Source organism: Chenopodium album, chromosome 5, assembly GCF_948465745.1.
Source record: "Chenopodium album chromosome 5, dcCheAlbu1.1, whole genome shotgun sequence".
In the NCBI taxonomy this organism is placed as follows: Eukaryota; Viridiplantae; Streptophyta; class Magnoliopsida; order Caryophyllales; family Amaranthaceae; genus Chenopodium; species Chenopodium album.
The window spans coordinates 73,990,377-74,001,505 of NC_137838.1; the positions used below are offsets into that span (position 1 = coordinate 73,990,377).

General features: G+C 40.4%; 2 non-coding genes across 2 annotated transcripts; both read left to right on the top strand.

Annotated features, from left to right (window-relative positions):
* Positions 1-1,945: 1,945 nt before the first annotated feature.
* On the top strand, positions 1,946-2,052 carry LOC145633366 (small nucleolar RNA R71). Its single transcript, XR_014112696.1, has one exon. It is a non-coding gene; the product is annotated as a small nucleolar RNA R71 (small nucleolar RNA).
* An 8,652-nt stretch (positions 2,053-10,704) lies between these two features.
* LOC145633367 (small nucleolar RNA R71) lies at positions 10,705-10,811 on the top strand. The gene has a single exon (XR_014112697.1). It is a non-coding gene; the product is annotated as a small nucleolar RNA R71 (small nucleolar RNA).
* The last annotated feature ends 318 nt before the right edge of the window (positions 10,812-11,129 follow it).

Sequence of the window (11,129 nt, forward strand, 5' to 3'; positions counted from 1 at the left end):
CAAATTGTCATTGCGTTCAACACTTGCAACTCGATCTGGCGGAACACTTACCGTAGGCTCGATTCGCACAACTTGTTCGATCGGTTCCACTTGTTCATCCTCGAAACCAAGACCAACATTGTAGAGTGCTCTTTCTATTGCATCGACTTCCTTCTGCCATTTGTCTATCTCATTTGAAAAGGATGCAACACAAGATACCGCCTCCAAGGGATCTTTTTCAAGAGCTTGGGGCTTGTTAGAATAATTTACAACCACATTAACACTGAAACATTTCTCCTCAGTCATGGAGCTTTTTGGGGCATTATTCAGATTAAAAACCACTTTATCGTCCCCTACTGATAGTGTTAGCTTACCACTTCTTACATCTATGACTGCTCCTGCAGTGTTAAGGAATGGTCTACCCAAAATAATTGGGGTTTTCATATCCTCAGCCATATCAAGAACAACAAAATCTACAGGTATATAAAACTTACCTACTCTAACGGGGACATCCTCTAAAACACCTAAGGGGTATTTAAAAGAACGGTCGGCCATTTGTAGAGTTATATTGGTAGCTTTTAATTTACCCATATTCAACTTAGAACACACAGATAATGGCATGACGCTAACACTAGCACCCAAATCACATAATGCATTATCAATCAAGAGATTGCCAATATGACAAGGGATAGAAAAACTACCCGGATCTTTTAATTTAGGTGGAGACTTATTTTGAAGTACGGCACTACATTCAGCAGTGAAAGCTACTGTCTCTACCTCACTAATAGACCTTTTTCTCGTCAAAATTTCTTTCATAAATTTTGCATATGAGGGGATTTGTGTGATCAATTCAGTAAAGGGAATTGGTACCTTCAGATCTTTAACCACCTCCAGGAACTTACCAAACTGCTTGTCCAAGTTTGTCTTCAATTGACGATTGAGGAAAGGAAGTTTGATGATTGGCTTTTGAGCATTTTTATCTTTGTCTGGAGTAGCCACCTTCTCTGGAGTTGTACCCTGCAATGTAGAATTAAATATGTTAGTATTATCTTTTAGCCCTACAGGGCTATCAACTACATTGTTTGGTTTAATGGAATCAAGATTAGCATTATTTAATAAAATAGGTTCATCAACTCTAGGCATAGAGGGCCCTTCATAGTTTGAACCACTCCTTAGAGTAATTGCAAATGCTTGATCCGTAGGCCCAGTCGGCTGTGCCAGCAGGGCTCCCTGTTGGCGTGCTTGTAGAGTAGCGGAGAGTTGCGCAATTTGATTATCTACAATTTTATTATGCGCTAGAATTTGATCAATTGTCGCATCCCTGCTCTCCATGTGCTTTTGCATATTGACCAACATTGCTCTAATTTCCCCCAAAGAAGGGTCGGAAGATGAGTGGGGTTGTTGTGGTTGATTCTTCTGGCTAGCATTGGGATGATAATATTTCTGCTGTTGTTGCTGTGGCACCTGTGGTTCTTGTGGTGGTGGATTTTGAACATTAGTGCTCCGGTAGGAAAGGTATGGATGATTCCGATACCCAGGATTGTAAGTGTTGGAGTATGGGTTATTCTGCCTATAAGCTTGGAAGGCATTAACTTGCTCCACGGAACTCCTGCAATCCTGCTCCCAATGACCTACAATACCACAATTTTCACAGAAAGCCTCATTAGAATTATTATTAATTGCAGCAACATTAGCTACATTAGCAGTGCTCAGATTATCTAATTTTTGGCAAATAGAGGTCAGTTGAGCTTGCAAAAAGGATACAGAGTCGACACTATGTTTCCCCTTGTTAGAAAATCCTCTGGGATTCCCATATTGGGAATTGTGTATCGCCATATCTTCAATAACCTGACCTGCATCATCAACATTAAGATTCATAAATCTCCCACTAGCTGCAGAGTCTAAAATTATTCTCGAAGAATTTCCAATGCCGTTATAAAAGGCTTGGATTAACTGCCATTGTGCTAAATTATGGTGAGGGCATTCTCTTTGTAAGTCCTTAAACCTCTCCCAAGCCTCATATAAAGACTCATCGGCTTCTTGGGCAAAGTTCTGAATCGCACTTCGTAGTACTGTTGTTCTCTCTGCAGGATAATACTTGTTATAAAAATTCAAAACAAGAGTTTCCCAGTCAGTTATACCAAGTGTAGTTCTATTTAAGCCATTGAACCATAATTTAGCTTTTCCAGTTAAAGAAAAGGGAAAGAGAATCTCCCTGATTTGGTCTTGAGTGACCCCGGCTTGCCTGATGGTGTTGCAATATTGAAAATAGTCGGCAATGTGAAGATTCGGGTCTTCACCCTTGGCTCCACTGAATTGCTTCCTCTCTATCATCGTTATAAATTGGGGCTTGATCTCAAATTAAACCCCATCAAGAGCTGGAGTAGGGGTGAGATGTGGAAAATCCGTAAGCTTTGGTTGTGAATAATCACTAAGCTTTTTTGGAGCCGCCATCTTTGATTCTGTGTCTGATGATGTCTCTGAATTGCTAGAATCAGTTGGAGGATCGCGGTGATTATTGTTATTATCACCAGAATCCGCCAGGATTTGCTTGTAGAAGTTTTTCTGTCTATGGAAGGAACGTTCGATCTTAGGATCGAAAGGGATGTAACCTGATCTGGAACACCTGGGCATAAACAAAAACTAGAAGCAAATATGAGATTTGTCTCAGAGAACTAACGCTCTCTGAGACAAAAGAGAAATAATCTAGACTACAAAAACAATCAGAAATAAAAATAAAACCGTTTCCCCGGCAACGACGCCAAATTTTGACAGGGTAAAGTCGTATCCCCTAATCAAAAATAATTCCTAAGTCCTCTAACTAAAGTAGATAGGGAAGTAGGGTCGATCTCCACAGGGAAACAAGTCTTTTTATTCCTAATTAATTATTATAATCTAAATTATTTAAGTAACCAATATTTATAATTAAGTATGAGACTAAACTACAAAGAATAAGAGTAGGGAGAAAACGATATATAAAGGGATCTAGGGCATAGGTTCACCAATAAATAATACTCCAGGGTAAAACATAGTAATCAATCATTGACATTGCATAAATAACATGATTAACAGGCTCTCGCAATTTATTAATCAACATAGATCTAACAGGCTCTCGCAATTTACTAGATCTAAGTCCTTATTGAAAATAGCCTTTAATATCAAATTAATATCTGCTCGATTCATCAATTTAATATTGCTATACTTTTACAAGCCGCAATTGTAAAACATTAAAACAATCCAATAAGAAATTATCATGCAATACCAATAATCTATAATAGTCAATCATCAATGCATCAATTAACCAGATTGTAAAGGGCTCTCGCTACGTATTACAATCACACAATTAATTTACCGGTATTAAATCTCATCTCTCGAATCTTGACTTAACCATTTATAAATTAACTTGCCTATTGAAACTAGACCTAAACATTAATTCTCATCTCTCAATTCTTGAATCAATATTGTCAAACTCATGCATAAAAGATAGGCCTAATCTAGTCACAGAGCATTAAATCTATCAATAGGAAATTAATCTAGCATTGATAATCAAAAACAATAATTTACCCCTTCATATTATTTATTAGATTCCCATAAACCCTAGAAATTAAACTACTCACACATATTAAAAGCTAAACTAATCAAAGTAATAAAATAAATCATGATGAAAGGAATAAAATAAATAACTAAGATTAAGGGAAGAGAAATCATTACCAAAATAAATCTGGAATTAAGAACAAAAGTTTAGAGAGAGATTAAGAGAGAAAAAACTAAGTAGAGAGAGAAAGTCTAAAGGAAAGAAGATAAGTCCTAATAATCGTCCTAAAAACGTACTTAAAACAAAACTAAAACAACTCCTAATTAGAAACTAATTGCTCGTCAAAAGAGCCTTTCCAGAAACACGCGCCCGATCGGGCTAGAGGCCGCCCGATCGGGCGCGCCTTTTCTCTCGCACTGTTCTTCTCACTGCACCGCCCGATCGTGCTAAGCCTCGCACGATCGGGCGCGCCTTGGCTTGCTGCGCATCTTGCCCTTGAGTGCATCTGCCCGATCGGGCATATTCTTGCCCGATCAGGCCCGGTCTTCTTCTTCGAGTCTTGGACTTCGATTGGGCTAGATTTCTCGGCCCAATCCGGATCTCCTCTTCGGGTCTTGAATACTCGGTCCAAACCTCGGTATTCCAAATACCGAGCCCTTAATCACCGGCTCGATGGCTCTAGCCGGCCTTGGGCTTCAACGACGGTCGTGCTCCTCCAATGCTCGTAGTTGCTTCATAAAAATCCTGGGAAAAATGTTCCAAAGGTGCAATTCCCTGCAAAACTCAACCAAAACTACGAAAACACTAGAAAACACATATTAGTAATAAAAGTGGCCCTAAAGAGCCAAAAACACTACTAATTATGACCAAGGGACGGGGGTAAAATACTATATAAAATAGACATATCAAACTCCCCCAAGCCAAACCTTTGCTTGTCCCTAAGCAAAGAGCTCATCAATGAACATATAAAACATGCCTCACCCCAATATAAAATCAAGCTCAAACGATTCAAAGTAAATCAAACAAACATGCTTCAACATCAATCAATCTTATTCATCTAATCACCCTTCCTCCCCAACAATTGTCAAATAGAGCAAACCACAAGAGCATATAGAATTCAAGACTAGTGCTCACACACTCGACTCTCATTTATGTGGCGAGTAAAATATGTACTCGATCTCTCTCCAACCAACCCCTTTATGTGAACAATGCCCTCCCAAACTCACACTCTCGTGTGTATAAAAACATTGAACGCTCATCCTACTAGTCGACTCGAAATATGCCAAGTCATAACTTGCATTGATAAACAACACTTTCACAATTACATAACTTCTATGCACAAGGTCGGAAGGTCTTTTAAGCTTGTAATGTAAGGCTAGGGTAAAGGTAGGATAAATTTGGGATCATGTGAGAGAAAGCTATGCTAAAAGGGAGCCAAATCCTAATAAACCCATGATAAAAAATAACGATCATACACATCTCCAACATAACCAACTCCAACAACAATCCACCAAATATACTCCAAACAATAAAAACAATCCCAATACTTACAAAATTCACTCACAAAAATATGACAATATGGAACAAGAGTGAATAACAAACCTTGAACTCATAACTTGAAATATTTACATTGAAACTCAACTCCTTTTTTTTCTTTCTTTTCTTTTGATTAACCTTCACTTAGAACATTTGAACATCAAACATTTTTCTTTTTTTCTTAGAAGTTCACTTTCTTTTTTTTTTTCAAAATTTTCACTTTTTTTTTTCATCACACTTTTATTTTTTCTCAAATATATACAATTTTCAAACTCATAAAAAACAAAAATATGATCAAGAACAAATTACTTCTCAAAACCCACCCAAATTGTGCAAATAGTGTGCACACTACAAACTCCCTCACCTCACTCACTAATAGCTCCCCCAAGCCAAGCTTGGGACTAGTAACCAATGGGGCAATTAAGGCTTGTAATGTGGCTATAAACAATAAAAGGGTACAAGCAACAACATGGGTGACAAGAAGGGAACAAATATATCTAAATACTCTGAAGGCTACCTAAAAGAATGAACGCCTTCGTCCTCCTCATGTGCATAATAAAAAGTCACGAAACACTACTCATAGTTGCAAATCAATACTCAAATTTATTGACATACCAGGAATTATGGAACTATCACAAATTTCCTAACCAAATCAACTAGTCAAGCACTATATTCACAAGTAGTTGGGCAAAATTGACGCAAGTTTAGGAATCCAAACAATTAGACTTCAAATCATGACCAACAAATCCACAATATTCATCCTCAAATACCAAGAATCAAAACAAATTTTCTCAAGTATGGGGCACAGGGAAGCATGATTTACAATTCATTGGAACATATTTTTGAATTTTTTATTTTTTCAAATTTTTTTGTATTTTTGTATATAAAGAAAGCAATAAAAACTACACTAGGAAAGCAAGAAATCTAACCTAGAAAGCAAGAAAATCTATACTATGAAAGCAAATAAAGAGAGAAAAGGAAGAGAATTTTCAAGTGAAAGAACACCCCCCCAAGCCAAATCAAGCAATGCCCTCATTGACTTGGGAGAGTAGCCTACTCCTCATCCTCATCCATCCTGGTATAGCCCCCGCCATGGCTAGAACCGGCTCCTCCATGGCTAGAGCCACCACCACCATACCCCGAACCACCCGCAAAATAGTTAGGGTCTACATTCCCCCCAAGCCCACCAAAAGGAGCATCGGTCCCATATCCATGGACCGATGAATAGTCCACATAGGTACCGTAGGCACTTGGGTTCGTGTATCCCCCTTGGGGGTATTGGAACCAATCGGGGACAAGTGATTCGGGGGGAATAGCCCCCCGACGGGCATAATCATCATACATGGGGTATAAACCCCGCCCTAAGTTCCTCTCCACAACCCCAACCCTAGCATCTAGGGCTCCTACCCTAGTGTCCAAATTCCTAACCATACCCTCCATCCTCCCTTGCCCACTCTCTATCCGATCCAATTGGCTTCTAAAAGCCGAAAAGTCATATGGGGCGTTAGGGTTGATGTTGTAGTTGGTTGAGGAAGTGGGAATGTTATGTGTGTAGTGTTGGGGTGATGGTTGGTGGAAATGTTGTGGTGGTGAGGGAGGTGCTTGGTGGTGTGCTTGGGCCTCCCCTTGGTCTCCTAATTCAAAGGTATAAGAGGGAAGACCCTTCCCAAATTTGGTCAAGGCCGGGTTAGGCAAGGTGAAAGCGTTGTCTTTCCTACCCGACTCCCTATGAATCACCCACCAAGTCTCACCCCCTATCACATTTATCCAATTAAGGCCTCCTAAGTAGGGTGCGTCCATTAAGGTTGGTCCGGCTACCTTACCATCATCGCTAGGGGTCCAACTAAGGTATTTGACCGCAATGTGGGTTACTAACCCACCAAAGTAAATTGGGACCCTAGACCTACCCGATTCGGCCGCATTGGCCACCCTCTGAAAGTGTTGGGCCATCCTATGAATTATGTTAAGCTTGTCACTCTTAGGAATCATGTATGATCCTAATAGCTCTAGTTCATCTCTCCTCACATTAGCCGGTTCATGCCTCCCAAAGATGGTAAGGCCAACAAACCGTTGCCAAAGTTTTGGCACGGGATGTTGAATCCAAGTTCCCTTGGCATGTTGGAGGTTCAAGTTAGGATTCCCTGTTAGAGCACGGTAGACAAAAGTAATGTTGTCTTGGGGTGGTTCAATTGGTCTATCGGCTTTCAATTCAAACAATTTTCCAAAATCTTTCAAGGACAATCTAATATCATTATTAAACAATCGAAATTGAACATGAGAGATTAAAGCATTTGATTTTATGACATTAAAACTAGAAATGAATTCTAAAGTCAAATAATCATAAGTATCATAGTGTAAATTGAACAGACCACTCATGCCAATTCCTTTGAACAGTTTTTCAACATGTTTATCAATTCCTAGTCTAGAAAGCGTAGGATGATGAATAAAACGGGTAGGAATTACCTGTCGTGTGATGAGGTTGAGCATCCTTTGCTGTTGCTCTTGGGTGGTGATGACCACCCTCTCCCACCCCGGAATTTGCAACTCCGAGTCAATGCTAGGTGCTTGTTGCCTCGATCCTTCACCCCTAACAGTTCTAGACCTCTTGAAAGCCATTTTAATGTGAAAATAGTAGGAATTGAAGCTTTCTCTCTCTTAGGGTTTGAGAAAAAATTGATAGAAAGTGTTGAAAATTTAGTGTAGATTGTAGAGGAAAATGAGAGAAGTTGGAAAATGTAAGAATTTTTAAGTTTGGATGGAAGAATTGGAGGAGATCTTGGAATGAAGTGTGAGTTGAAGGTTTGAAAATGGAGGTTTTAGAGAGAGAAAGTGAAGTGAAGAAGATGAAATAAGGAGAAAGTGAGGGAAGAAAGAAGAGGAAAGAAAATAAAGGGGGACGGCCTGATGGCGCGCCCGATCGGGCGAGCCTAGCCCGATCGGGCGAATGAGGAGATTTCCAGAATACAAGTTGTGCGCCCGATCGGGCGCGAACGCGAAGAGAATTTTCGCCAATTTCTCGCTCGATTGGGCGAGCTTCGCCCGAGAAATCTTTCCTTCTCACTCGATTTGCGCCCGATCGGGCGAAAAGAGAACTCGTTTCCAGGTCTCCTCTCGCGCCCGATCGGGCGAAATTAGCCAAGAAATCAGCTCTGCTTGCGTGCCCGATCGGGCAAATTCGCCCGATCGGGCGAATTTTTTCCCGATTTTTGCCTCACTTGCGCGCCCGATCGGGCGAGCCGCGCCCGATCGGGCGAGCCTCGCCCGATCGGGCCCGTACCAAGCCCTGGAGTTTCTCCGATTTCTTTTCTTCTTCAAATTTTTCTAAGTCTTTTTACCTGTCAAATTCATACCTGTACAACAACACTTAAAAATGGTAAAAAATCACTCTCCTCACCTCTCTAAAATAAAAATAAAAATAAGAGAAAAGGAAAACTAATCTCGAAAGCTTGAAATACGGGTTGCCTCCCGCAAAGCGCTGGTTTATCTAGGTCCCGCACGACCTTCTTACCAAGTACAATTCCTAGGACCCTTGACCTAACGCTTGATCGGGTGGTTTCTCACCCGGTCTAGCGATGTTTAGGCTGCGATGCGGCTTCCTGACATAACCTGTGGGACGCCAAGTCGCCTTATCTGGTGGATCCTCCTTGACTTGGACTGGGGGATCTTCAATGCTACGCACTAAAAACCCTCCTTTGATCGAATGTTGCTTCAAATTGTCATTGCGTTCAACACTTGCAACTCGATCTGGCGGAACACTTACCGTAGGCTCGATTCGCACAACTTGTTCGATCGGTTCCACTTGTTCATCCTCGAAACCAAGACCAACATTGTAGAGTGCTCTTTCTATTGCATCGACTTCCTTCTGCCATTTGTCTATCTCATTTGAAAAGGATGCAACACAAGATACCGCCTCCAAGGGATCTTTTTCAAGAGCTTGGGGCTTGTTAGAATAATTTACAACCACATTAACACTGAAACATTTCTCCTCAGTCATGGAGCTTTTTGGGGCATTATTCAGATTAAAAACCACTTTATCGTCCCCTACTGATAGTGTTAGCTTACCACTTCTTACATCTATGACTGCTCCTGCAGTGTTAAGGAATGGTCTACCCAAAATAATTGGGGTTTTCATATCCTCAGCCATATCAAGAACAACAAAATCTACAGGTATATAAAACTTACCTACTCTAACGGGGACATCCTCTAAAACACCTAAGGGGTATTTAAAAGAACGGTCGGCCATTTGTAGAGTTATATTGGTAGCTTTTAATTTACCCATATTCAACTTAGAACACACAGATAATGGCATGACGCTAACACTAGCACCCAAATCACATAATGCATTATCAATCAAGAGATTGCCAATATGACAAGGGATAGAAAAACTACCCGGATCTTTTAATTTAGGTGGAGACTTATTTTGAAGTACGGCACTACATTCAGCAGTGAAAGCTACTGTCTCTACCTCACTAATAGACCTTTTTCTCGTCAAAATTTCTTTCATAAATTTTGCATATGAGGGGATTTGTGTGATCAATTCAGTAAAGGGAATTGGTACCTTCAGATCTTTAACCACCTCCAGGAACTTACCAAACTGCTTGTCCAAGTTTGTCTTCAATTGACGATTGAGGAAAGGAAGTTTGATGATTGGCTTTTGAGCATTTTTATCTTTGTCTGGAGTAGCCACCTTCTCTGGAGTTGTACCCTGCAATGTAGAATTAAATATGTTAGTATTATCTTTTAGCCCTACAGGGCTATCAACTACATTGTTTGGTTTAATGGAATCAAGATTAGCATTATTTAATAAAATAGGTTCATCAACTCTAGGCATAGAGGGCCCTTCATAGTTTGAACCACTCCTTAGAGTAATTGCAAATGCTTGATCCGTAGGCCCAGTCGGCTGTGCCAGCAGGGCTCCCTGTTGGCGTGCTTGTAGAGTAGCGGAGAGTTGCGCAATTTGATTATCTACAATTTTATTATGCGCTAGAATTTGATCAATTGTCGCATCCCTGCTCTCCATGTGCTTTTGCATATTGACCAACATTGCTCTAATTTCCCCCAAAGAAGGGTCGGAAGATGAGTGGGGTTGTTGTGGTTGATTCTTCTGGCTAGCATTGGGATGATAATATTTCTGCTGTTGTTGCTGTGGCACCTGTGGTTCTTGTGGTGGTGGATTTTGAACATTAGTGCTCCGGTAGGAAAGGTATGGATGATTCCGATACCCAGGATTGTAAGTGTTGGAGTATGGGTTATTCTGCCTATAAGCTTGGAAGGCATTAACTTGCTCCACGGAACTCCTGCAATCCTGCTCCCAATGACCTACAATACCACAATTTTCACAGAAAGCCTCATTAGAATTATTATTAATTGCAGCAACATTAGCTACATTAGCAGTGCTCAGATTATCTAATTTTTGGCAAATAGAGGTCAGTTGAGCTTGCAAAAAGGATACAGAGTCGACACTATGTTTCCCCTTGTTAGAAAATCCTCTGGGATTCCCATATTGGGAATTGTGTATCGCCATATCTTCAATAACCTGACCTGCATCATCAACATTAAGATTCATAAATCTCCCACTAGCTGCAGAGTCTAAAATTATTCTCGAAGAATTTCCAATGCCGTTATAAAAGGCTTGGATTAACTGCCATTGTGCTAAATTATGGTGAGGGCATTCTCTTTGTAAGTCCTTAAACCTCTCCCAAGCCTCATATAAAGACTCATCGGCTTCTTGGGCAAAGTTCTGAATCGCACTTCGTAGTACTGTTGTTCTCTCTGCAGGATAATACTTGTTATAAAAATTCAAAACAAGAGTTTCCCAGTCAGTTATACCAAGTGTAGTTCTATTTAAGCCATTGAACCATAATTTAGCTTTTCCAGTTAAAGAAAAGGGAAAGAGAATCTCCCTGATTTGGTCTTGAGTGACCCCGGCTTGCCTGATGGTGTTGCAATATTGAAAATAGTCGGCAATGTGAAGATTCGGGTCTTCACCCTTGGCTCCACTGAATTGCTTCCTCTCTATCATCGTTATAAATTGGGGCTTGATCTCAAATTAAACCCCATCAAGAGCTGGAGTAGGGGT